Source organism: Ciconia boyciana, chromosome 12, assembly GCF_034638445.1.
Source record: "Ciconia boyciana chromosome 12, ASM3463844v1, whole genome shotgun sequence".
In the NCBI taxonomy this organism is placed as follows: domain Eukaryota; kingdom Metazoa; phylum Chordata; class Aves; order Ciconiiformes; family Ciconiidae; genus Ciconia; species Ciconia boyciana.
This window is the reverse complement of record NC_132945.1, coordinates 22314931-22342016: the sequence shown is the minus strand read 5'-3', so window position 1 is coordinate 22342016 and position 27086 is coordinate 22314931. Positions and strand designations below refer to the sequence as shown.

Here is a 27086-nt window from a genome sequence, read left to right as displayed (position 1 = left end):
GATTTTGAAACACCAGAGTTCTTCAGAACTCGAGGACTTTTTATTTACTAGCAGTTCTGCTAAATTACTTGTGTAGCTTTTGATAACCGAGAAGACTTTCTATGAAAAAATACAGCAATCTCAGTTCGAGCCTTTATCTGCTCTAACTGCTGATAATTTCCTGCGTGTGATGGTGTAATGTGTGCAGTAACCGCTGTGATGCTACGTGGAGAAAGGTTATAGGCCACATACCTGTGCAATGCATATGTCAGGATTAAAAAGCCACTTTCTGACAAACAGAATTAGATATATCAACAAAATAAATTTGCATGTTTACAGAAGATTAATAATTTTTTTATTTCACATGAAGATTTAGAATGCTTTTTTTGTAAAATCTGAAAAAGAAAATAGAAAATCAATAAGAAAACAATAGGAAAAATAACAGGAGGAAAATTGAATAGGGAAGCAAAATCACATCACACGAAGTTTTACAGATTAGTTTAATCCCATTAATGTTGCACAGAACTTGGTAAACGTGCGTGTTTCTATCATCCTCTTGTGGCATCCTCTTTGCCACATTCTATGTGGCAAAGAATATATGACTGCACAGTATTAATTTGGGACTCAACTTTGATGTTTCATCACAAACAAACCTAAATTCCCAACCCACACACAAGAATGTAAACACAATTAAAAAAAAAAAAAAAAACATGAACAAGGAGGGGGAGTCATCCCAGGAATTTATGATTAAATGGCCTGGAATCTCCCTTTAGTGGAAAGCAGAGCAATGGAAGTACGTGTGCATGAAGCACAGTGGATTCTGGTAAATCCAAGGCCCTAAGCACATTGTTTGGATTCATTCTGCCAGATTCTATAGTACTTTTGTTCCTTTTGCAGTATTTTATTATGTTTGCTGCAAGTTATTGCTACGTGTGCATTGCATACCATATTATTTATGGGAAGTAGTTGGAGTGCCATTGTTTGAAATTTATAAATGGGAGCAAACAGATATTAAGAAATATAGCATAAGAATCTTGTATGTGTTAGTAATGACTTAGGACTATTTTACATTATCTTTCCTTGTGGTGTTTATTAACAGCGGTCAGTTATTAACAATGTTGGAGTACTTTATTTGGTGGATCTGTAGAATGTTTTCTTTTAGAAGTAAACAGATTGATTCTCTGCTTGTAGAAAAGTGTGTGTTGGCAGATATAAAGAGGACAGCTGGCTTTTCTTAGGAAGGGAATAACCCATCCGGCTTTTTACAGTGGAGCAGATATGATAATATAAGAAAAAAAAGATAAGGTACATGAAGCAAATCACTTTCCTGATTTGCTGTTGCGAATAATATCAATAGCTACTTCATAATTTTTAAATGATACGTTGAAATGTTGCAGTTGCTTTGTAACCAACACAGATTTCTTTTTATCACAATGCTTCTGTTGCAGCATTTTAAATGAGAGTTCAGAAATATAAACCTATCAAGAAAGATATTGTAGCAATAGATAAAATAACATTTCATTAGGCCAATTCCAGGTCCCACTGAATTTTCTGTTATTATTTTACAGGAGTGGATTTGATCTTTTATGATGCTGAGCCCAACTGCCGTGACTCCCCTCCCTTATTAACTTCTTGAAGAAAAGAAGTAAGGTACCATCAAGCTTCCAGCAATTATTTTTATAAAGCAAGTATGATGTTCAATTTACATTATAGCCTGTAATTGCAACACTGTTCTCTTAGTTAAAACTGGTAACAGATACTAAGTAGACTTGATCTAACCCAGGAATATTATCTGTATAATTTTGTGCCTGGAAGGTACTGCTGCTCTCTGATAGAGAGTATTAACTAAATAATGTGTTTCTGCAGCATTTAGAATTTGACCTCTAGCCGCTTTGTTCTGTTAACTGTTTAAAAACAAATGCTGACTTTCTGCTGTTTATGAACAATGCTTCTTGGACAGTTGGGTCAGAGGAAAAGGCTGTGTATGTCAAGAGGTATTATCCTGTCCGTAACAGGAAACTCTTCCTCTTAAAGTCCAAAGTGAGACTGCGGCAGCTTGCTGCGGTCTTCCTGGAGAAGCAGGAGTCACAGGAAGTCTGCAGCACTACTCCTAGTGTACGTAAACTCCCTGCCAGAAGGGTTTAGTCACAGCAGCAATGAGTATGTCTGGGTTATGAAATATAGAGAATGGTGTGGTATTTCTGGAGTATGTTCAGGTCTTATTCATTAATTGTTCCAAGGTGATAGACAGAGCACCTTTATTTCTCCAGTATAAGTGTAAAATACTTGGTAGATAGGAGTTTGGGGATTTTAATCACCTTTCATTTCGAATTGTCTGCTAGTGGGTACTCTTTGGATAACCATAGGGCCAGTCCCCTTCCAGTCTTATGAAGCGTGCTGTCTGCTTCAGCAAGGTTACTTCTAGGACAAAGGCTGTCTGTATTCTGCTTGGCCATACGGTGTTCTTTGCTAGCAAGATATCTACATTTGGAAAACTAAACCAGAGATCCCTTAGGTTCATGCCACCACAACATCTTCCAAATGTTTTTCAGGAGCAGTATCTTTCAAAGTGTCTATTTTTGGTTGTATTTCATCCAGCCATACCGATGCAACCTACAGCTGGATTCAAGAAATTACGTCCTATGTGTCGAAGTCCTACGTGTCAAACTAGCCATCATCAGTGGAACAATGTACTTTCATAGCTATGCAAAGAATGTTAAAGAATAAAAATGAAGATCCTAAAACTCATAAAAACTGGCAGGTTACATTCATCAGTTCTTTACCAACAGCTTGCTGCAAGCCGTTCGGCACAGCAGGTGCCAAAGCAATTTAAATATGTATGTAGAAAATATCTCCATAAGGATTACTGCATTTTGCCTGATTTGCACCCACTTCTGGAATGGAAGATGAGACTCAGTGTCCATTTATTTAATAGTATATAACACCATCCTACAAGAGAGTGAAGAAGCATCTCAACATCAGGGTGTTAGAGAGGCAAAACGTACTGAGACACCTTGGAATCTTTTTTCTCCTTGAAGCTTTTAGTTACTAAAATTGCCCTAGAATACCTTTGGTATTTACAACAATCAATTTTTAATAACAGCAATATACACCCGAAGGGATTGAAAAGAAGAATGTGGGATGGTTGCAAGTCTCATCAAGACCTAACACAGATCTGGACCCATGCTATTTAAACATACTTGTTCTTCAAAACTCTCTTCAGGCAAAGTGACATATTTCTAGTGAGACTGTTCAGTCTACACCAAGCAAAAGACATGTCCTGAGGAAAAACAAGATCCATCCAAAGTAATTGCTATGTGCTGCAGCTGGAGCTCTGTTTCCAGAAAATAGCTAAATATAAACATTCCTAACCGAATGGGTGGGAAGCCAAGACTGCCCTGCAGCAAAGATACCCACTAAATAGGATTACCTATTAACAAGCTAATCCACAAATATTCATTCTGCCACAGCACTGAGAAAGAGATCAGAGAAATAAGCAATATAGCTGCTTAAAGTATAATTATACCATTAATCGGACTTTTCTGAAAATGCCATTGTGGCATCTGGTATGAGTTATCTCTCACATTCCTAGACCAAGCTCCTCCATATCCAAATCATGAGGTTACATTTTTTTAGCTGACAGTTAGGAACTCTGCAGACCCTCCCAGGGGACCTGCAACTCTAGCTGTTTTCTTCTGCTTGTTGCAGTGCCACTGGAGATAATGTGAGGAGAGCTTATGGTCAGCACACACAATTTTGGTGGTCGTGTCCCAGATGCTAGCTTGGAAAGGACACCACAACCCTGACTATAGGGCTTTCCATAATCTTTGTACTTGTAGATCACTTCTCGTTTTTTAGGTGAACTCTAGAATAGAAATCTAAAGTGTCACAACAATAATACAGCTGTGAAAATAGAATAAACCTTTCCTAGGAATACTTTATTTTTTAAAATAATTCTGCCACAACTTGGAACTGTTACCATGCTGTTTTTTGGCAGACCCAGTTGTTAAGTCCTACATGCTTCTGTAATGTGTACTTTAGGCTCTTTTCTGGAGAAATGTAATTCTGCAGAGTTGCCACCTTAAATTCTGGACCAGATGCTTCAGATTTTCTGAGAGTTTTCATGGATGTGGTACACGAGTTTCTTGACCATAATTATGAATCTTTGCAGTAATGAAAGTCCTCTGCTGCGCTTCCCCATTAAGCTGAATTCTGATGCAGGAGATGATGGTAAGTTCAGTTTAAAAAAAGGTACCTCCATTTGACAAAGACTATTCCAATACTAATTCTCTTCCAGACAGTTCTCTCCCTGAATGTTCAAGTCATCATCTGCGGAAACCAACTTTTTTGTGCTTCTGTACACAAGAATATTGACCGGTATTTTATAGGCTTGTCTTGTCAAACAATGTAAGCAGCCCGGAGAGACTGTTCTGACCAGTTTTAGCAGCCTGCCTTGAATTTAAGCTATGCATGACTTAGGAAGAAGGACCTTGTTAAATACATTCCAGTGGTAACATAAGAAAACACACATCTTCCATAGAATGTTAGCAAAAGCGCTACTAAGTCAGGGGTTTTTTACTATTAATAATTTGCTTGGCTCAGGTTATTAAGACTCTGCAGTCTGAGCATAATAAGGGAGTTTTGGCTAAGGCATGACTCCCTCCAGCTCAGTCATCCATACTTGTATGAGCTTCAAAATACTGAAAGAAGTAAAAATATTTTTACCAGAAAAATGAAGGAACCTGACTTTGATATAAAGCAGTTACTTTAAGAAATAGAATATGTCTGTGACTGTAGTCAGGTATTTTAAATAGACCTTCACTGGAAGAGCTTTCATTTGTGTTTTGACCACCATGTTCCTATGATGGACCTAACTCTGAAAGGAGGCTGCTCCATGCCAATTGATTATATCAGTCCTTCTCTCCTGAATTAGATTCATTAGTGCATACAGTAAGACAAATCTTGCTGCCTGTACCCAAGAAATACCTTGAATAATCATTTTAATAAAAACTCAAGAGACATCAGGTGAAATGGAACATAGATCTATCATATAGTATTCAGTGAAGTACATACCTTGCACTCAAATTAAAACTGCTCTTTTGTTCATAGCACACTTTAACATTCACTTTTGTTTGAAATCTGGAGCCCTGCTCTGAGTTCAGAAGAAATGCAATAGCTACACTGTTGGTTCTCCTCAGATAAGATGTATTTAAGAACCAGCTGCTCTGGGAATATCGTCTGGTATATATCCTAGTGTGTTTTCTGATGTGAAGGGAATTGATATTAAGTCTATTCAACTATCAAGACCAGAAATCAGCGCTCACTTCTAGTACTATCCTTTTTACATTTTTCACAAGATTCAATGGTCAAAGTAATGATCCTTGTATATTTAAAAAAAAAAAAAGCCAAAAGGATAAATGCTGCATCCCTGCTTGAGTGAGGGACATCCAAATTACTTATCTGTATACCAGGGTTTAGCTAGTTAAGAAGAATTCTTCAACTGTAGGACTGAAATATATCTCAAAAAATTAATTACCAGAACCAATATTTTCAACTGGCTGCTCCATCTCATGGATACAGCAATTCTCTCCTGTGGTTGAAGATGCCTTTCTTTCGGTTTTGCAGCTCACATGACATCTTTTGATTTCTGATCTAACTACATTCCTCACCTTCCATGGAAGTTCACCTCTGCTGATGAGTCCACTAGCAAGTTTGCCTTCTTTACTCATAATACTTGGTCCTTCTTAATTTCTTTTTACCTAATCATCAAAAAGCAGTTTGCAGATATTAATTTGCAGATTTGTCTCCTGGCAGTCTCCCAGTTTACAATTCATATTACCGATTTAGAAACTGGGGCACATAGAAGTTTAGTCACTATAGCATTACCAGGAAAGTTTGTGTTTAATAGAACTCAAGGGGCTGCTTTTATTCTTATTTACATCAGCTTGTATATTTCTTTATTCTTTTGATAATTGTTAAAATTGGTCCAGCAGTTGTCTTCCTTTCTACAAAAAGGAAGGCTTCCTGAAACATTTAATTTGCTGCTGGGGAAAGGAAGGCTTATGTGTGGAATTTTTTGAAGAGTTTGCCAGATAAGGCCCGAAGTCAAAGACAGGCATGCTATATTTATCTCTGATATGACTCTAAGTTGCAGTAGTGGTGTTACAGTAGCAGTTAATTTGGTGCTTAGGGTTCAAAACAAGGGAAAAGGCAACTTGGTACTAATTAATTTTGTATTATTAACTATTGGTTATGAAATCGCACTTCTTAAAAGGCTATCTTGTAAATACATCATAAGGAAACTCCTTTTTCTGGGGATTCTTGGTGTCAAGATGTTGCTTCCATGTATCTTAGCACAAAGCAGTGTGTATCTATCACATTTTTGCAATACAAAGTAAAAACAAAGGTGGGGAGGAGGAATCCAAGTATTATTTTGGTTCAAATAAGGTAATAATAAAATAAAAAAGGGACAGCGATATTAATTATGGTTAGTTGTCTGTGCACAAACAGACAACTGTTTAGTATTGTACAGAAGCACAAACAGCAAAAATGCTGATACTAATATACTTCCCTGTTCTTCTTTCCAATACTGGATGTTCAACAAAGTTCTGCTGCTTTTAAATTAGAATTTTCTAAATTGTTCAGTACAGCAGTACCTCTGCAACAGGTATGTTTTCTGCTTGACTAAAACAACATTGCAAGTAAGTCTGGGTAGTAAGTTAAGGAGCAGGTTAGATACCTGTCCTTATATGACACCAAGCTTAGTTAGAAAAAGAGTCCTCGAGCTCTTACCATGTGTGGTCAGACTACAACAAATTCCGATGACATTACTCTAAATATGGCAGCTAAAGTCCAAGCTGGTCTTAAAGGTATAGATCATGTGACAGTTGAAGCATGAACTTTTCTTATTGCTCGCTGCTCTCAAGTTGCCTTTATAATAAAAAAATCTCAGTGCTTAATTTCCCTTTTCCCTGAGGAATGGCTGTCTTTTTGCTGAATATCTTGGCTACTCCTAGCTCAGCATCTACCCTTGTGGTGGAAGCTAGAGTCTCTCTCATGGAGAATAAGCCCTGCTCAAAACCCAGGTTTCATAGTGGTGTCACTGCTTCAGCAAAGAGACTTGTGGGGTTTTTTTCATATCAATTAATGCATACAAGCATACGCAGGTAAAGTGTGCTTATAGTCTGTTTATTTTCCAATCCTGTATTGGTATGAGCACGTATACACTTATACTTGGACTCGTATTCCCTTAGCTGTAACATTTTAGCTAGAGAAGCATAACCAATACGTTTGTGATAGTTTCCTCAATCTAGCTGTTTTGTAATTGTTATGACCTTCTGCTTGTCCTAGAAGACTGAGGGTTAAAGAGCAGCTTTTTGGAAACAACCTATAAATCATTGTCTTTGACAACATTTTCAAAGTTTGATTTACGTTCTTTTTCTTGCTACGTTACTCACAGCTGCTCCCAATGAAGCTCTTTAGTGACAGGAGAGTGGTAAGCAGCTATGGGCATTCTTTCTTTCACTTCAGTACTTTGCTTATTCTTGGAGGTTCCCTGCTGTCCTCCAGTGCTATCCCTCCAGCTCTCAGGAGCGTTACAGTGCACACTGGCGCTGGGATGTTCAAAGTATGAGTACCCTCTGCTGGCATGTTTTTGTACTAGGCTCTGTCCTATGGCTCCTCAGTCTGGTTGTATTAATGCATAGTACGTTACCCAGTTATCCTTATGTCCATATATTAATTTTGGAAATTTATTTCAGTAACAAAATTTTGTCTTTATTTAAAGTATTCACGATGAAAAGCTATTTTCTTTCTTCATTTCTCCTCATTATATATATTTAAAAAAAAGTATTTTATTGCATTAGTTCAAAAGTTTGGTAACGTCTTACTACTTTATGAAAGGTGCCATTCAATATAACATCAGTGTTCAGACACAGAACTCTGTTTGGGATAAATGGCCCTTCAAAGGCATTTTTGTACTTTAGTAAGTTTTATTATTCTACCTAAATTTTCTTTTTTTTTCATGATAGTGTGACACACGTAGGTCACTGGAAGTAATTTCTTTCCCTACTTGGTGTTTAGATCCTTCAGATAAATATTTTCGCTAACAATCAGCACTTGGACAAAACATATTACTATTTGTTTTTAAGTACCAATAAACTTGATACCATGCATGTTACATGCAACACTGATAGTTTGCAGGGATCACAGATCAACAGTGAGAGTCTTGAGGAAGAATCTGGCGACAGAAATATAAGGGGGGAGGATGAGCATGGTCTTACTTTCTACCAAGAAAGTAAATAGCGAAGAAGAATTGCTCTTCTGGAGGAAAGACTGGGAAGAAAAAATTGTCATGGGCTAGAGGTAATATTTGGCTGGTGGATCCAGGCCCTGGTTAGTCACTCTTAGCTGGAATTCAGAGAGGAGACGCTGTGATCTGAGCCCTTTGGTGAGTCTTGAATACAATGGAAAGTTAGCATAGCTGGAAGAAAGGAGTAGCTGCAAGTCAAGATTAGAAATCCCCTGCAGAGCAAGGGAGAAGGAGACAGAGATTTTGCTGACTGTAGTTTGCCCCATATCTGGTTCTGACCATTCCCTCTCATAAACAGTTCACTACATCATTAGGAAAGAAAAGCCCAAGTTCCCTCGGGCCCCTAATTGTCCTGCTGTGTTTAACTTGCCTGCTGTCTACGCATCTGTGGCATATAGGAACCAACTGCCTTCACTGGGGCCTCTCACAGATGTTTTGTAGCCTGCTTTATAACTGGACAGCTGTTGTAAGTTCATGGAAACCCACATAAAACCATGACAGCTGCTTTTAAAGCTACTTTAGTGACAATTGTCTAAAGCAAAACCCAGTACCTCTGGTTTCTGTAAAACATCAGACCCATCTAGAACAATAAAGCTATCACTGAGCAAGCAACACAGAAGAGATTCTGAAATAACACTTTAGGCTGTACACAAAATAGTAAATTAATCCATTTATTTTGGGTGTTCATCTCAAATAGTCCTTTGGAGGTCTGAAACAATTGCAAGGCAGTGCTTGATAGGTGCTGGTCCTTTGGGACTCATCCCATAGCTTCACCACCACACCCGTCAATTGGGTAACAACTGAACTGAAAAGAAAAACAACATAGCTTGATTTCCTTTCCTGTCCTTGACACCTGGGGGATCTCTGATGACTAGCATGGCCCTGCTTGGATGTGTCACCTTATGAGACAGCAGTTCTTAAGTACAGCACCCTCCAGAGGGACTTGCATCAAAGAGGAATTCCGATCTGAATGTGTTTCTACTGGTTAGTATTGGCTATGAATGCTAAACCATAGCTTTGCAACTTATACTGCAGCCCAAAGTTGCATTGTATTCCCAATTCTGACAATAATTACCATTACAAAATCTTTGAAATCTACTTTTCTGGAGAAATGAGATCTGCTTTCTTTTCCTGATAACTGTCAAACTGTGAAATGTAGCTGTGAAAAATACCTGGTGGTTTACAAATCTGACACAGTAGTAAGAGTCTGCAAGTCTGCAGCTGTGTGATTATTGCAGATAGAGAAGTCTGTTAAACTAACAGATCTGGATTTTCGTTTCTCTTTCTTGGAGGGAAGTTGTACTGTTTGGTTTGCTTTGCCTTGCTGCTCTGATTCATATTTAGAGCTAGACATGAAGTATAGCTTGCCTCAGCCCCTTTCTTCTTTCAGGGGTGATCTTGGATTCAAAATCTTAGTCATTAAAGTTGCACGTTTCTGACTTCAGATCATTGGGCTTCTTTTCTGATTTGAATGATTTGTTTTCAAGAGGCTTTATCTGTCTTTAATTGTACTTTGTAAACTGAGTGGTCAGATCCAGCTGAGATCAAAAGGTTCCCATCAGATTAAGGGAGGTAGGTAAATAGCTATTCTGAGACCGCTTTCAGAATTCAGAGACACAGACAAAGCTGTGTCATTAGCAAAGCAGACAGTCGGTAGGATTTCTCTTCTCCAGCCCTAACTATTGCCCCTTTCACACTTTCATGTGGTTATCAAACAGGGGCCTTGTACCATATTATGATGCCAATATCTGATCCAGTATCCTGCTGTCATTTATGTTGGACAGTTACAGACTACATGGAGTATGTTCATCTGAAGTACAGCAAATAGAAATGGAAATATCTGTTAAGGTATTGTTCCAATACTGCATTTGTTGGTGGTTTGTCAGAAGAGGGTAGGAAAAAAATTTGGTGCATCTTGGCTTGACACTTTCTAAAACCTTCTTTCATCTCCCTCTTCCTTCTCATCCTCCCAAAGACAATCCTCACATCAAAGCACTTTGACTGCAAAAATTTGCAAACTTGAAATACAATTCCTGACTGCAAAAATTTGCAAGCTTGAAATACAATTCCATGACTTTCACATGTCCATCTCCAAAAGTCCCATCCAGATCACCTAAACTGTTTCCTAAGCATATGCAGCCCCCCTTAAAGTAAATGAATACTGCAGATGTTCAGCAAATTTAGAGATTTGGATCAACCTGCACTTTTCTGTTCTTGTTCACAATGTAGTGTCAACAGTACAGTCAATATTTATCATTCATTTTCAGCTATCGAAAGGCAGTCACAATATTTGCCCAACTTTTTCAAGTGATTGGAAATCTTTCAATGCTATGTAGTAAATACCTTATTTTGCTGGGTATGTGGTAATTGAAATATGTATAACTGCATTGCATATTGTCCAAGAGACTCGCATGATAGCCCTTACATTAAACAAGTATTCAACTGAGGCTTCAGCCGGGAGACAGAAAGCGTGTGTGTGTCTGGGAGAGGGTGGGGTGGAATATTCATGCCATTGAAAAGACTCATGTTGTTACTTAACAACTACATTAACCTCCTGTCACAAGTCATGACCTTGTGCTGACCCTGGCTAGCAAAGCAGCACAGCTCTGAAGTACAAAACATGAAAGTGGGAGAAGTAAGTAGCAGAGGAGGAGAAAAGATCAGCTCTTCATGGAAGAGGCTTCCAAACCTATTCAGACAAAATGCCAAACAATAGCTGCAGAGGGGCTGTGCATAGGCCATCTCCACCCAGTCACTCACTCACTGTTGAAGTATTTTCATGGTGAGCCTTTCATAGCCAGCTGCAGACTGACACGACCTTTAAACTGCGAGATTCCTTTTAATGTAAGGCACCCTGATAAAGCAAAGGGAAGAAGCCCGAGAGCATACAGACAGGAGCCTTTAGATCTCTTGTTTCTATCCCTCTCCTTTGCTTTGCGGTAGAGCCCTGTTTGCACAAGTGACTGCATTCAGAGTTGAGCCTGGAAGCTCATCCCACCTGAATTTCAGAAATCTGGGGAAGGAGAAAAGCTTCACTAACCAAAGATGGTTTTTCCTTAGCTTTTTGGTCTCTGGAGTCTTTTTGATAGCAACGATGGGATTTACAAGCCCTGCTCTACAATGTCAATATCAGGAAAGGGGCAAAGTGAACGCAATTTTAAGCGAGAAGGAAGGAGATGGGATCTGATTGGAGAGCAGAGCAAAGGCGGGAGGGCAACAGGAATTCGTTTTGCAGAGCAAGAACTGTTGCAAAAGTTCTGTGGGACCTGTAAAAACGTACTTGAAAGGCAGGCTGTCAGTCTGAGTGAGAGCTGCAGAGAAGAGAGTCAGTGGCATGATGAGAAATTTCTCTTGGTGAAGGGCTCTGGGGAGAAATACCAACTCACAGAAGCTCAAGCAAAGTAGGTTTTTTTCCCCCCTTATTTTCTAACAGAGTAGTAACAAAAGTGGTGACACCACAGGATTGGTAGGGATCGCTTCAGTGAGCCTGCTGAGGAATTACTGACATGTTTTGCTGACCACATATTTTGGTCAGCAGGCACCTTGCTGCTCGAGGAACTGCTAACCCATCTGACCGGTGGCTCATTTACTCTTGTGTGCCATCTCCAGCAGACGTCAGGACAGGCTGTTTCAGAGGAATTTCCCTAAAGAGCCTTTCTAAAATAACCTACTTCAAAAAGAGGCTCTCGGTGCAAGCAGAGATTGGCTTATGTTCTAAAGCTTGAGGTTCATGAAAATTGGTGTTTCTCTTTGATTTTCCAGTAGTAAATAATTACAGGTTTGACATCCTCAACCTTTTAAGTATCATGAGTCAGGCCCCCAACTATGAGATGGTTCATAAAAGTCTCACTAACCTAAAAATAATAAACACGGTTATTTTTGCTTTCTTCCTGGATTTGCATCCTTTAGGGTTACAGTTTTTTGTTTTGTTTCTTTGGCTGTTTAAAGTGTACTCCTTATTACGAAGGCTGAGGACTGTATACATGCACAGCAAATTCCAGGACTGGGGTCATTCAGAGAAGCTGGGCAACTCTCAAGAATTGCAATAAAATCCTGACAGCCAGCAAAGGAGGTCTGACACGAAATCCTATACAGTAACCTTGTGCCAGGCCAGGAAGTTCCCAGATGTATATAGTCATATATTCTCAAAGGGGCTGTAACTTTTGTTTGATCTAGGAGCCAGCACCAGATAGGCCTTCCCGTTTGACAACAGCCAGGCCAGGCCAGCTGTGCCATGGACCCATCCCACTTCCCTCAGCGGATCCTGCATTCAGCTCAAGGCTGCTGGCCCAGCTCTCTGTTTACATGTTTCTAAATTCAGGGAGGAAAAGTGAATATCAAACAGACCTGCGCTCTTTTGAAGTGGCTAAAGGATGCTATCAGGTCTGGGGGGGTGTGTTGTGCCTTTGAGGCTTGTTTGTCTTTCCCTGGTCCTTCTGTGCAGGCCTTTAACCAGCCATTCGAATCTTCAAAGCCGCCCTAACCCCAACGGTGCAGCTTCTTTGGAGCTGGCACCATTACCAGGGGCAGGGTGTTTTGTGTTGAACCACTTTTCTGTGTGGTTTTCAGACGTGGAAGTTTCTTTATTCTTTTGAAATTAAATAATTTCAGCCCAATTATTTCTGTCCAACAGGAAGAAAATAAGGGATCTGTTTCATTTTTCAAGTAGGAGGTTTCGTCCCTCAGCGGTGAGCTTCCTTCTTTTATGTCAGCTGCAATGATTGCCGTTTGGAGAGCTTTTATCATACTTAGACGTTAGCAAGTGATGGTCTTAAAATGCATCCTCCTCCTTTTCTCAGCTTTAGCACTTCAACCACAAGCTTGCTGTGGCCTCAAATCATTGTCAGCGTCTGCCCTCTACTGGTAAATGGCTGAAATTGCTACTTGAACACATTAAATGGTGTTGAAAGGAGAAACTCAAAGCACCTGGGATTTTGTGTGATTTATTTTAGGACCATCTCACTTTGCCAAATCTCTTTTAATGTGAAAAATCTTTCCTTTTATAAATGAAAGAAGTGCTTTTGCAAATGAGAAAGTAGCGAGGAAAATCGAATTTTGAAACTCCATATTCTTGAAGTAGTTACAGTTTTGAATATCAATATCAGAAAAAAGAACAATAAAAATATTTTCAGTTCATTACTAAGAGGTTTTTTTAATCCAGAATCTCATTCATCGAGTCTGTTTATAGGTTTTCCAAGAGCTGGACTAAAAGCAGCTCAGACATAGAATCATAGAATAATTTATTTTGGAAAAGGACCCTTAAGATCATTGAATCCAACTGTTAACCTAGCACTGCCCAGCCCACCACTAAACCATGTCCCTAAGCACAGCATCTACATGGCTTTTAAACACCTCCAGGGATGGTGACTCCACCACTTCCCTGGGCAGTCTGTTCCAGTGCATATAACACAAAGTTGTGCTCTGGCTATATGCAACCAGCAAAAGGTTGAAATACCTTTACTTTAATTCCATGTACTGCTGTGTTGTGCTATCTGCAAATAAAAAAAAGTTAAAATTAATTTTAAAAAATAGTCTGAAAACCAAAATAATCAACAATGTCTCTCAAGAAAAAAAAAAAAAAAGAAAAAAAAATCTGGACATTTTTCTAAGTTTCATTTTTCCCAAGTTTCATTTTTCCCATTTATTTTTCACTTTAAAAATATCAGAAATATCAATTGTGTTCATATGACTCATCTTAGGTATTTTTGTTTTCTAGACAGCTGCAGAACTGCTATTTTTCTTTGTAGGTCAATTAGTTATGCCCTAAATGGAAAGTAGCAGAAATTTTGCATTCATTAGTATTCTAGTCAGTGGGTCCAGGCAACCGTGAAAGGCAGCAGGGTTGAAGTTTTAGAAAGAGATAGATTGTTTAGTATCTTATTGCAATCAACCTTTTGGTTCTCATATCTGATAGGCCCGGTGAGGGCAAAGCTGGCTTTCAGCTTGCTTTCTGCTCTGACTTCCAGAGCTTGCCTGATTTGTGGAATAGCAGAAACCTGCTTTATATCTGGCAACTCACAATGACCCCCTGAAAGCCATTATCAGCCCAAACGATCTATTTATCTAACTTACTGTGGCAAGACAAAAATTTTCATGCCTGGCCAAATCCCTTTGCTTTGGAAGTTGCATGTCAACATGGTTCCTTCATAGAAGGGGAATCGCCCTCCTTGAGAAAATGCCCTTTTAAAGAATCCTCTTGCATTTGGCTCTTGAGAACTAGTAGGGCAGCATATATGGCCTAGAATACAGCCCGGAACAACAGGTCTCTGCCTTCTAGATCTTTCTTCTTTGCTTGCCAGATGCCTTGGACACCTCTGCAAAGTTTATGATACAGCAATGAGGGGAAAGCATCTTTCTCTCCTCTGCTAAAATCAGTTTCACATCCCTTTCCTTATGTAGCAAGAGTTTCCCCTGTTGTTCAAAATCTATGTTGGGAACCGTTCAGATGATTTTCATGTAGGAACAACTTCATAAAGGTTTAGAGACCTGGTGATTGCACAGGGTGTCTATGACAGATATAGTCTGCAAGATTCAGATATTAAAATGGTCAGAAATCTTAATGAGATCTTTATGTTCTGGTATCCTTTGTTCTTAGATTTTGGTGCATGATGCTTAGGACAAATGGTTGGAAGCAGCCTGACATGGCCTGGCCAATCTTCCCTGGACTGCATGGGCTGCCCTATATTGAATCCTGCAAAAAAATACTTCTGCAGATTGCTAGTTTTCGTACTTGCCTAGTTGTAAAGAGTGGGCAGAGATTAGAGAGTAATCTTTAATTGGATGCCTTTTAAGGGTGCAAAAGTGTTGTGTGAATTTTTTTTCCTTGTAAGTATTGTCTTATGCCAAAATATTCTCCTTCTGTATCTCCTGTAATTTGTCATAAAATTGTTATCCTAGTCTTAGGGACATGGTGATAATTTCCATGACAACACAGAAAGATTCCAGAAACAAAGATTTCTGACTAAATATATGAAGGCTGTTGAAAAGTACAACTGCAAGAATTCTGCCTACCCACTGTAAATAACAGACAGAAAAGTTAAGGTTACATGATCTCATCTTTTGAAACTGAAATTTTCTTAACACCATCTTGATTTACTTAATGTTGCATTTTTTTAAATTGGGTGAACAAGCATTTCTCCAAACAATAGCAATACGCCTTTACTATGCAGATCCACAAAGCCTAGCTATGTGTCATATTCTTAAATTGGTCCTGATTCCACATAAAAATACACCGAACAAATACCCACAGAACTGAGGCTTTATGAAAAGATGGCTAGAAATAATTGAAACACTTCTAATCCAACAGTTTGATTCAAAAGTAAAACTGTGCTTAGATCTTAGCCTGCAGTTTAAATCTCTCCATAATAAGCTTAGCCCTAACGTTTGGAAATGTTCAAAAGTAGAGAGATTTTGACCCTGAGCTGTCATTTCCTATATCAGCTGATTTACCTTTGACGGAGTACTCAGTTGTCCTGATATCAAGTGGGTTTTCCCCCAGTTTTATAGTAGTTTTCTGGGATTTTAACCACCATTCTCTATTATATGAACACCAACATTGTGCTTGATGCGTTCAGAGACAGGGATCAAGACAAACCCTGACTTCAGCAGGTAGCAGCTTAAAAAGAGAATAACTCACCGTGCCTTGCCCAGGGATGGTATCAGGGTCAATTATATGCAAAGCAGTTATTCTTGGCACTATAGTTCCAGAGTTGGGTAAGGAGCTAACTTTTTAATACATTTGTTTATGGATTTAGAAAAGCTCTCACTGAAAGTGATCTTGATGATTCTGTGTCCTGCACCCACACATTGCAGTGACTAACAGTTTCTAATTCATAGTAACAGCTTCTCAGAGGAAAATGGAAATGGTTGGCCCTCCATACTGCGTTGCTCTTTTATTGTAGTTCCCCTTTATATATTAACAAGCGATGCAATTTAACCTGCCGTGTGTTGTTCCTTGGAGAGAATTGGCTGTTCCTGCCTTTCTGCTGGCTTGATAAATGCTCCATTCGCATGGAAAATAATGCAAATCAGTTGTTGAATTTTTGCCTTACTTAATTGCAAAGCTGGTTACTGTTCTGTGTAAACAAGCTGATGGTGTTTTGTTTGCTGACAGAAAAAAAAGAATTGGGACAGTTTATATTTGGTAATGCTTATTTTTTCTGGGTGGCTTATGGCCTAATCCTGATGGATTCTATTGTTCATTTGGTTTCTATTGTATGCTCAAAAATAACAAGATTTTAGGAAAAAAATCTGAATCTTCTTGATGTGAACTGTTTGATTCAGCTCGGATCCCCTGGTTCTTCTTCTGTTACATTAATAAAACCTGAAGTAGCAAATGAAAACAGATTAATTGCATATTGGCACCCAGCAGCTTTGATTCTCTGTTTTCCAAAACTTTCTGTTGCTACTTACATCACCAAAAGGCTGTAAAATGCCACAATGCTGTATTGGTGAAATTTCATTTGTTTTGCCTTTCTTTATAGCAGTATAAATTATTATAAAAGGTGGGGGAAAGGGGACTTTTGAATGTTCGGTTTTTCTGTGTCAAGTCTTGCACCCTGAGAAAGTCCAGAAACTGCATGTCTTTGTATATGGCAGCATCCAGTGACACCATCCTTCTGTCTACAACAAAGCAAAAGAATAATGCTCAGGTTTGGGGCTTGAGGGGAAAAAATACCCGAAAAAGGCTGGAGGCACGTGCTGCTCTATGTGAAGTACTGGCCTTTGCCAAGTAATGTCTGGTTCTCCTGAATCAGTTCCCAGGCTTTCCTTGTTTGTTTTTGTAGTGTGCCTCAGGATGCTTTGCTGTATTGCCTCTAATAAGACTTTTCAGAGTTTCTTTGGAGGTGTCTGCCACATTCCAGGGCATTATGCAATAAGAAACATACTCATTTTCCCTGCAGCCTTTGTGTATGTGTGAGAATGCTGGTACCATGTGTAAATTCATGAGATTAGCATCTCCTGGTTATCCCAGTCATGTTCAGGGATGGTAACTGGGCATCCCTCTACTTACGTGCTTCAGGAACTGATCTGAAGAGAAACACCTCTGCAGTAGTTTTATAAAGAACCGAGTTTTTCCCTCACTCAGGTGCTTTCACTCTTTGACAGCATTTGTCCTGATGAGTTTTGCGTGAAGGGTATTTGTCTCCTAAACCCTGAGAACACTAAATTCACATCTAGTAGATCTCTGGAAAAAACTTTTCAGGATCTTCAACTCTCATTGAAGTGACATTAGGACTAAACCCACTATCTTTTCAGCCCCCTGACACAGCTAGCTCCCTGTCATACTCTGTTTTCATTCACATTTATCCAGCGACCCTTGAAGTGACAGTAGTGGCTTGTGCAGGTACCTGAGCTGGCTGTAATACTAACCCACGCCCTGTCCCCACATTAAGCTGTAGTCCAAATTAGTTGGTCCTTTGAGCTTGCACCAGCCAGGCTATTGGAGAGGGGAATTCAAGCTCAAGTGCTACACACAGTGGGGATGCAGCAGCTCAAGCTGTAATAGCTCATCAGCTGCTAATTCAGTAGGGCTGCTAATCCAGTCTTTCCGTACAGCTAATCAAATCACGCTGCGTATCTTGAGTGGTTTTTGATGGTGACTGCTCGTTTTCAAGCTAACTGTTGCTGTGAAAACAAGCATTTCAATTCTGGCAATTCATGCAGGTGACATAACAGGTAGCGTTATTATTTCACCCTTCCAGATGCTATCGTCTTATGTGGCTAGACAAGTTTTAATGATAACGTGATTTTGGGGAAAAAAGAAATCCATCTTTTCTTAGGACAGACTCTTAAATTGGATCAGCTTCTTGGATTTTCAGTGATCCAGAGGACATTGGCTTAGCCTCATGACTCCTTTTCATTCCATAATAGCTTGTGGTATTTTAGTGATAGGGAACTGTGGGGAGCTACACAAGCCTTATCATTCTGGGCCAAAAATATTTTCACAAGAAGTGACTCCTGCCAAAGAATCGGTTCTCTTAAGTCGCAGACTTTGGCCTCAAAGTGTTGTGGAATGCCGTGAGTTCTAAATGCAGGAGGAAAAACATATTTGCAGGCAGAGTTCTCATTTGATTATATCAGTGGGGACGCCGAGTAGTATAAATAAATGAATTTCAAGAACAGACTGTATTTAGCTCTAATTAAAGGAAGATTTCAAAATTTGCCAAATTAAGTAAATACTACATTAGCTCTCTGTCTCTTATAACCATGGACAAACTAGTGCATTTGGAAGCTAAATTGTTTCCTGGAGACACATAAAAAGTTAGTGTGTTCTACATGTTATTTTACCATAGAAAGTTTTGGATGAGCAAAATGCTACTTATGCCCAAATTAAGGGCTCAAATGATGCTCTGCAGTCTGCGATGGCTTTCTACGCTGGGTAGGAATTGCTCCTCAGTGACTATAGTTATATAGCTCCCAGAAGCACTATGCTTAATGCAAGGGAAAACTTATAGGAACTGCTGTAGGAAGTTACACCTGCAGCTGACTTTGCTCCTGATGTCTCAAACAAGAGAGACCCTTAACCATGGGGTGATTTGATAGAAAAAAAAAATGATGTAAACAAAATGGGCTCCAGTAGTTGTACCCCTCATCAGGCACTGGCACTGCCACTGTGACAACTCATTGGTACACCCTTGGCTGAGCGGTTTTGTGCCACTGTAAGAGGCACTGGGGGCTTTGGGTGCCCAGTCTTGGACCATCCGTTGTTATGGGTGTTATTTGTCTCATTTGTGTTAATTAAAGAGGTAAAGGTAAGCCTTAAAATATGTGGGCTAATGGGATCATAAGATATCACAATGCAATACCTACTTCAGTTGAAAATGTAATCAAAAATCATAATCCCTTCATAAAAAGAATTAACAAGGCCTCTCATTATGCCTTTGCAGTAGAAGTTCACGCTATGCACAGCAAAGGCTGTTGCAAGAAGCTCGCTCTCTTAACGTGAGGGCAGAGAGTTCATCGCTTCACACTACATATTTGCTAGGTATTTGTCACACCAGATAGTTGTCCAGACTCTCCTTATAGGATCATTTATACAAGGTTTTTATATGTATTGTATAAGGTTGATATACATGGTGTCTCCATATAAGGGAAAAATAAGTTCTTCTCTGAGGCACAGTTCATCTCACCCTGGCAGAGATATTTTCAGACGTCTAGGATGAGACGAAGTGTGCCCTCCAAGTACTCATTTCTCTTAGTTGTAGAGGGAAGTTGGAAAACTAGCCCTCAGGTATTTATGTCTACTCTGTAGATATCCAAAGTTAATGAGATTAATCTAGGCTGTGTACTCTTCAGGGATGCCAACAGATAATTCGTCTGTCCAACTCTACCTATTTACAAATACAGAACATTCTCGCTGCGGAATTTCTTTAATGCAAATGAATAATTTCAATCAACTGTTACAGTCTTGGAAATAATTTAGGGAATTTTCATTATTTATGCATGGCTGTAGTGCCATCCAGAAATATGTTAGAAAAAGACAAAGGAGACAATTTAAAATTTGGGACAAATCCGAGGAATTCAGTAAGAAAATCTCATGTGGGATTCCTGAGTCTAATTACTTTGCTTGTATTTTTCCTGTAATTTATGGCACTCTGTACAAGCGTTAATCATTCTGCGGTGTTCCTGCAGACTGACAGAATACATATTAAAACCCATACAGCTTTCAGAATATATGCAGTTTCTCCGTCCCTGCTCCTCCCTTTCTTTCCATGTTATTTCTTCAAAATTGGAAAGCCTAATGCTAACTCTGAGCTGAGGATTGAGACTTTTTACAGTTTGGTCACGTCTTCTGCCTTCCTTTGGTTTGTGAAGTGCTTAGCGTACCATCAGTCCTCCACAGATTTGGTGGATATATTTTGTCAAAGTCTTCATTTTAACATGAGGAAACAAAGGTTTTTGAAGGAAATGTTCTATCACTCTGAAACTTCCCAGTGTTAGGTTCTAAAACAAGACTTTTATCAAATACTGTTGGTTTCCCTTGCTGTCTGCAGTGAGACTATTTTATTTGAAGTGATGCTTGCTCCATTTCACCAGTTCATGGGTGATTTTCTAGGTGTTATCGCTGACAACTGCAGATAAAGAGGGTCACCTTCCAAGGCCTACAGAGAGCAGTTCGTTAGGTGCTGGGTGGTGAGGACTGCAGTTTAAGGGCAACTCCCGTCCTGTAGGATAACAGAACTGTTAGTGTGGAAGTATAGGAGTGGTCCATGAAAGGTCCATGCCATACACACCTGACCGACCTGGCCCTAGGCGAGAGGAGTAATGAGGTCCCAATGTCCACATGCATTAGGCATACACACACACACTGATGTATTCCAGCATGGGTTATTCAGCTCAGAACAGAAGACAGAAATTGTAAATGAGTGGTTTGCAAATAAGCCAGGCTAAACAGAGCCCAGCTTCCTGCACTAGAATGTATAAAACCACGGTGGCAAACCTTGATGATGGAAAGCCAAGATAGAAAATTAAATCTCTTTTACGTTTGGAAACAAGCAGGCTCACATTGCTCATAAGCAGGAACATCTTTGATTGGTTACCAGTAGGTGTCATTGCAGGTTTGCAGACAGTGGGAATTCACTGGGGCCCCAGCACTTGTGACATGCACCCAGGCCATGGCCATGCTTCTTGGATAGGCCTGCACTAAAGGAAACCTCTGCATCATCCCAACTTTATGCTGCAGCTTTAGGGTGGTGCAGAAGAAAATCCTGTTTTATTCCTCATCTATCATTTTGAGTTGAATTTTTCTCTGTTAGTATCAGTCATCCTTATTACAACCTTTTCTCTTTAGCCATAGTGGCCAACTCCTCTTTTCTGTGTATTTAAAACCCTTGGAGTCAATCTGCCCAGGATGGAAAACTTTGAAGTGAAGAATGGTACGGGGATGAATGTTTTGCAACAGTTCAGCATAAAAGATTAGGATATGCCCTTCTCCCACTTATTTTAGGACTTGTTCCTTCCAAGAAGAAAGAAAGTCTCTTGAGCCTTGTTCTCCTGTCTCGCACATTGTGTGGTTGATCTGTCTTGAGATATTTGAGTGACAAGTACTGATAAACAATAGTGGCAAGATTTGCACTGTATTGCAAAGGTACGAAGTTGAGAGAAATGGCCAAGATTTTTTATCTGTGTAGAGAAATGTGGTGCGCTTTGCCACACATTTTGCTGTATTCTGTGACAGAGATTGTTGGAAGAGGGTACTTAACTTTTGGCTCTGTATGTGCCAAGTCACTGGAAGGAACCTCCTTGGACACAGAGAACACTTCCAACTGTTTTAAAGCTGTCTTGTACAGTCCCTAAGGGGCAAACCTCCTCTTAAAACCAGCTTAAGTGTTTGTTCCCCACTGGAAGGCTCTTCCAGAACTTCACCTGGTGAAGGTGAAGAAAGATAGAAACCAGCTTCTAGTTCCCAGACTACTGGGAATTCATGGCCACTTTCTTCAGTAATTCCTGCTCAATATTGTTCCTTAGCTAACAGATTTTTCTTCACCGCCCTAATGGGTGTGTAGCAAGTAACTTTGTCTCTTTTCAGTATACTTTCTGCAAGCTCATATAGGGCATCTTTGTGGAGGCCTGCCTGTACAATGAAAATGCAATTTCCCCGAGATTCCCAAGTCACCACTGACTGTCAAATCTCAGATTTCAAAGAAGTCCAGACGTATTTGACTGTCTAGACTTCATCTTGAAAAATGGCCTTTTTATTGTTGCCGCATTGTTCTTTGGGTGGATCAATTTTCTGACTCCGTTCCCAGGTGACTGCAGAAATATTTGTGTCAGCACGATGGAGAGAAGCAGCCTGGGGGGCAAGAACAAGAAGACGGAGGCTCCAGCAGGGGCACAGGAACTGTGTACGTACCCCTACCCCCAAACATCCAATCACATCTGAACTAATATTTCCGTGTGCTATGTGCTATGCCATGTTGACATAAAAACACATTTGTAGCCTGTTCCAGGATCTTTGGAGGTCAGAGATATAAAAATTTAATCACAGCTTCAGCCTCCTCTGATATGACAGGTTTCCTACCCTCAGTAATTCCTCTGCCTGCACCTGTCCTATAGTGAATATGGGTGACCAGGGCTGTGTGCAGTACCCAGGGGAAGGTCTCAGGCAGCCCGTGTTAAGTGCCACTCATACGCCCAGCCTTTGCTGTAATTATTTTGCCCGGCACATCCTCAGATCACATTTCCTGTTTCACAGCTGCAACACACTGATATCCATACATGCTACTGTAATATACTTCAGCCTTTCTCTTCCTGTGTTGCTTCTGACTGATTAGAGGAGAAATTCTTGTTCCCGGTCCCTAGGCGTTTGCTCTTGCATCCTATTACTGTGATTCAATTCCCCAGAGGAATGCCATTCTTCCTGTAGGGCACTCTGATCCTCCTGTATATTGATGGTGCCTCCCAGCTTTACATCATCAGGAAGTTTTACTTGCATGTTCTGTTGGTTTGTGCCAGGGTCATTCATAAAAATATTTAACAAGATTAGTTCCAAGTCTGATTCTCCAGAAATTCTAGTATTTGGCCCATACCAGTCCAATCCTTTCTAGGTCCATTCTGTTATAATTTCTCTTTTAAACAGTTTTCTATCTACAGTGAAATCCTTATACCAAGCATTGTTTTCTGTGGTTTAACTACTAATTTCCTAGCTGATATTTTGCCAAATTCTACACTGATGTCCATATAGCCTAGATCAATTATATGGCCATGGACATCTGGTGAACAGCCATCCTCTTTCATTAAATCCCCAGATGCTTATTTGGATGCCTGAGTGGGGGCAGCTAAAGCACATAGTTTGGGACTTCAGTAGTGGAAAATGTTGGCCCTAGAGTCTGGTATAAAGCATACTCCTCCACACAGCCCTTCTGTCACTCAGAAGTGGTACAATGTAAAACTGAGTTTTCAATGACACATAACGGCCTCCATAGAGTATGTAGAGAGGATGTTAAAGAAATGAGGTACAAATGAAGAACTGAGAATAATAATTTATTATATATTAACTGGCTTAGTAGAATGCAAAAATAACTTGTTGTTATCCTTCCTTTAAAACCTAAGCTAGCCTAGACTACCATTTCCCATACTTGTGGGGCTACCGACTGCTGTTAGCCATAAAGAAATGACTGCAGATTGCCATGCACCTGCCTGTCATTTTCAGTTGAAAATTTGAAAAAGACAATGTGGTTCTGCAGAGCAACTGCAGGTCTTTTATCGTGGCCTTGTAAACCATCAATGATCTGGGAACCTCAGCTATAGCACTAGACAACATTCAAGCTCCTTTTTCCTGCTTCTTAGAATTGAGGTTAAAGTATCTTCCTTAAAAGAGGCTAGAATTTCAAGGCAAAAAAGTTATTCAGCAAGCTGATCCATTGAAATCAAATGGAAAATCTCATGTGTACAGAAGTACTAGTACTAGAAAAACAGGTTTACAGTGGCAAGGCTCTTTTTTTGCTCTACATTTGCTTGAAATATGCTGGTACTAAATTTATGTTTTGTTTTTTAAATTTTTGTACTTCATAAAGCTCACATAATGGACCTCGATAGAGTGGTTCATTTTATTTCCTGCTCCTTACTTTACAGGTAGTGAGGATATCTTTATTGGGGCATCTGGACTTACTGGAACATTGAAAGCTAAATTGGGCATTGATAGAAGAGCACTCAAAGATCTTGATGCTTATGTAGCTGCCATCATTGTTGGAAACAACAGTAAAGCATAGGGAGGGAAACACATTAAAGAAGGAACATAACCATAAAACTGAATTTAAATAGTATGACCTAAATTTTCCATGACTGGTTTCCTCAGTATCTCTTTAATTGCTTTTATGCCCTGCTCAATAACTGGACTAGAGAGTCCTGTTTATTTTTATGTGATAGCTCTTTCTTAGACCTGGATTTCTGGGCATGAACTGCAGTGGCATAGCTACTGCCACCACTGATGTTATAATAAGTGAACATGCTTTGGTGAGCTTAGATGTTTACAGAACACGGTGTCTGTCGTATCTCCAATTCACAGCACAGTAACTGTGCAGCAATTGTAAAGGCTGCTCATACCATAGAGCACTTATTAAACACTGCTTGAACTTTAAAGGCAGGGAGATGATACTGCTGATTAATTTAGGCTTTGTTTTGCTCACTGAATTTTTGTGGTAAGATTATTTACTTTCTTGTGCTATTCAAAAGCAGTGGGGAGGTAATTCTTTTTCTGCGTATTTCTCCAATGATGTTGAGCAGTGCTGTATGATTATATGAGCTGTGCTTTGTTAATTATGACCACTTAGAAAAAAATCACATTGCATTGTTTCTGTGCCGAGTGGGTGAGCATACGAGCATTTCCAGAACAAATACCCAGCTGTATAACTCTAAGGGCATGTCCACATCACACAATAGAGTTTTGGGCAGTGAGTCCTCAGTTAATGCCGACCAAACCAGATCCAAAACTGGAAGCAGCAGGGCTGTGTTAGCATAGTGCTACATTTTTGCAGTTAAGCAGGGATTATTAGCTAGAATACAGCTTTGTGCTAACAAAGCTATGCTGCTTTCGGGTCTGGGTCTGGTATGGCTGCAGAGGCAATTGCTGTGCTATCTGGATATACCGGCACGGCCAGGGGTAGCTCACGACCTTCTGTACCGTGCTAGAAGGTACTGGTGCATCTATAAATAATTTATTTGGTTGTTGCTGTAATATCAGATTTGTTTTATGATAGTTCGGTAGCCCACAGGTGGATCAGGACTCCCATGTCCATCACAGCAGTCTGATGATGCACAACAGGGTAACTGATATCCTAAAGACATCAATCCTAGTTGCTAGGAATTCTTGTGCTGGGATGAATCTCACTGGGCTATTCCTGGAAAGTGAATGCAAAATATGCATGAGGAGTTTAAAGCAAATCAGAGGGCCACTAAACATGCAGAGCTTTTGTTTACACAGCTCTCAAAACTTTTTCCATGTGATTTAATGGGGACCACTAGTAGACACAAAGGCTACTCTGCAATTGCAGAGGTAACCTGGGCTTTGAAAAGATGGCTGTCCTACTTTGTCTGCATATGTGAAACTATCTTCCTAGCCTCAGAAATGGTTTTTGCTGTGGGTGATTTTTAGGCTGGGTTGAATCCTCAGCTAATAAAAACTGACAGCTGGATTTCTTTTGATCCGCAAGACTCTCATGGTGCTATGACAATTTACACCACTTGAAAATGTGGCTTAGGCACATATAAAAAAAAATCCCAGCTGCTTGATGTGGAGCCTGCACAGAGCCTTTGCAACAGGAAACACTGTGTCAAAACAGTTATGTTCCAGATACGTCCCTTGGAGAATATTCACAAGGTGAAGAGGAGGCAGGCTGCCAAGCCTGACCTTGTTTTAATTCAGCTCCCTGTGAGACATCAATCTGGGTTTCTTCTTCTGGGATTCACTTTCCTTAGAAACAGTTGTTCATTCCTAGGTTTACCCAGAAGCTACAGAGCTCTTGTAGCTTTTGTTTGTGATTAGAGAGCAAAGTTTAATCCCCACTTCCTGCTCTATTAATAACAAACCATCGGCTCTTCTCCACATAAGGGTGCGGCAATAGAATATTGAAAACAGTATGACACCTGGCTTACACACAGGAGTTTTAATCAATAGATCTCAAAACACTTTACAAAGGAAGGAAGTATCATTTTCATTTTACAGGAACCGAAGCACAGGCGTGGGACAACCTGAGCAACACCCTGCAGTGTTCTTGGTCCCTTAAGTTACATTACATTTCGCACTAGCAGGAAAACATGCCAGAGAGACAAGGAGTGTGAAGATATGGGACTAGAGGAACTGGTAGTGTCCCACAAAGGACGTTCGAAAATACACATAGTAGCATTAAAGGAGAAACTTAAATTAGGATCTTTCAGTTCAGTTCGAAGGCTGAAACTGCATGCTGAAAACTGTCAGTGTTATCCCAGCTTGTGGAGCTACCACCTAGCACCCATCTCTGCGCAGACATGAAATAAAATACCTCTGCCCTGTGTGTATATTGGTGTCTTGCACACCAGGTAAATGACTTCACACTTGTGGGATAACAGTAGGTCTGATCCAGGGAATTTTCATGTGGCCCATTTTAGAAATAAAATGTTTGGAGCTGTGGGCAGGAGTTTGACCTTTTCCTAAATCATAAGAAATTGTTTTCATGTAGAACTCCTAAAAAGCGTTCTAGAGTCCTCCTCCTTGGAGGAGCCTGCATCTTTATCCTGAAAGCATTAGAACCCACGTTTGCCCGATAGCCTTAAAATAGGATTTGTACCTACCAGCCCACAGAAATGCTTGCTGACCAGCTTTTCTGGCTTTATCATTCACCAGTCAAAATCTACTGTTAGTAGCTCTGTTATTTAAATCTTTCTGAATCCTGGTGACAAACTGGCCTGAGGATTTCCTGCCATGAAAGGCGTTTGTTTTCTTCATGCAGCTTAGGGGCGAGTGGTGTTGAGCAAGAGGATTTGTCAGCTGATTCCCTTCAGACATTTGTTATCATTTGGTGGGAAGATGCAGAATTTACTATTCTCAGCAGTAGGCTGATCTACCAAATCTCTTTGTGTTACTGCCATCATTGGGGGAGGGGGAGTGTCCTTATCTTTGCTGCTTGGGAGGAGTGTACTGGGCATAAATTGTAGGGTTTACTCCATTGATGTGTAAGCGCCCAGTTAGTGCATGCCAGGGGCTGCAGAAGTGACCCATGGAGGAGATGACCATGAAGATGTGCCTGTCACCGGCAGCTCTGACACCCATGCAACACCCCATTGCACGCCAAAACATCAGCCCGCCAAAGCAGCATGT

At 40.0% G+C, this 27086-nt stretch overlaps 1 long non-coding RNA gene across 1 annotated transcript; it reads left to right on the top strand.

Annotated features, from left to right (window-relative positions):
- The first annotated feature begins 1184 nt into the window (after positions 1–1184).
- LOC140658365 (uncharacterized) lies at positions 1185–2672 on the top strand. Its single transcript, XR_012044711.1, has 3 exons — positions 1185–1284; positions 1548–1663; positions 2578–2672. It is a non-coding gene; the product is annotated as an uncharacterized lncRNA (long non-coding RNA).
- Positions 2673–27086: the final 24414 nt, after the last annotated feature.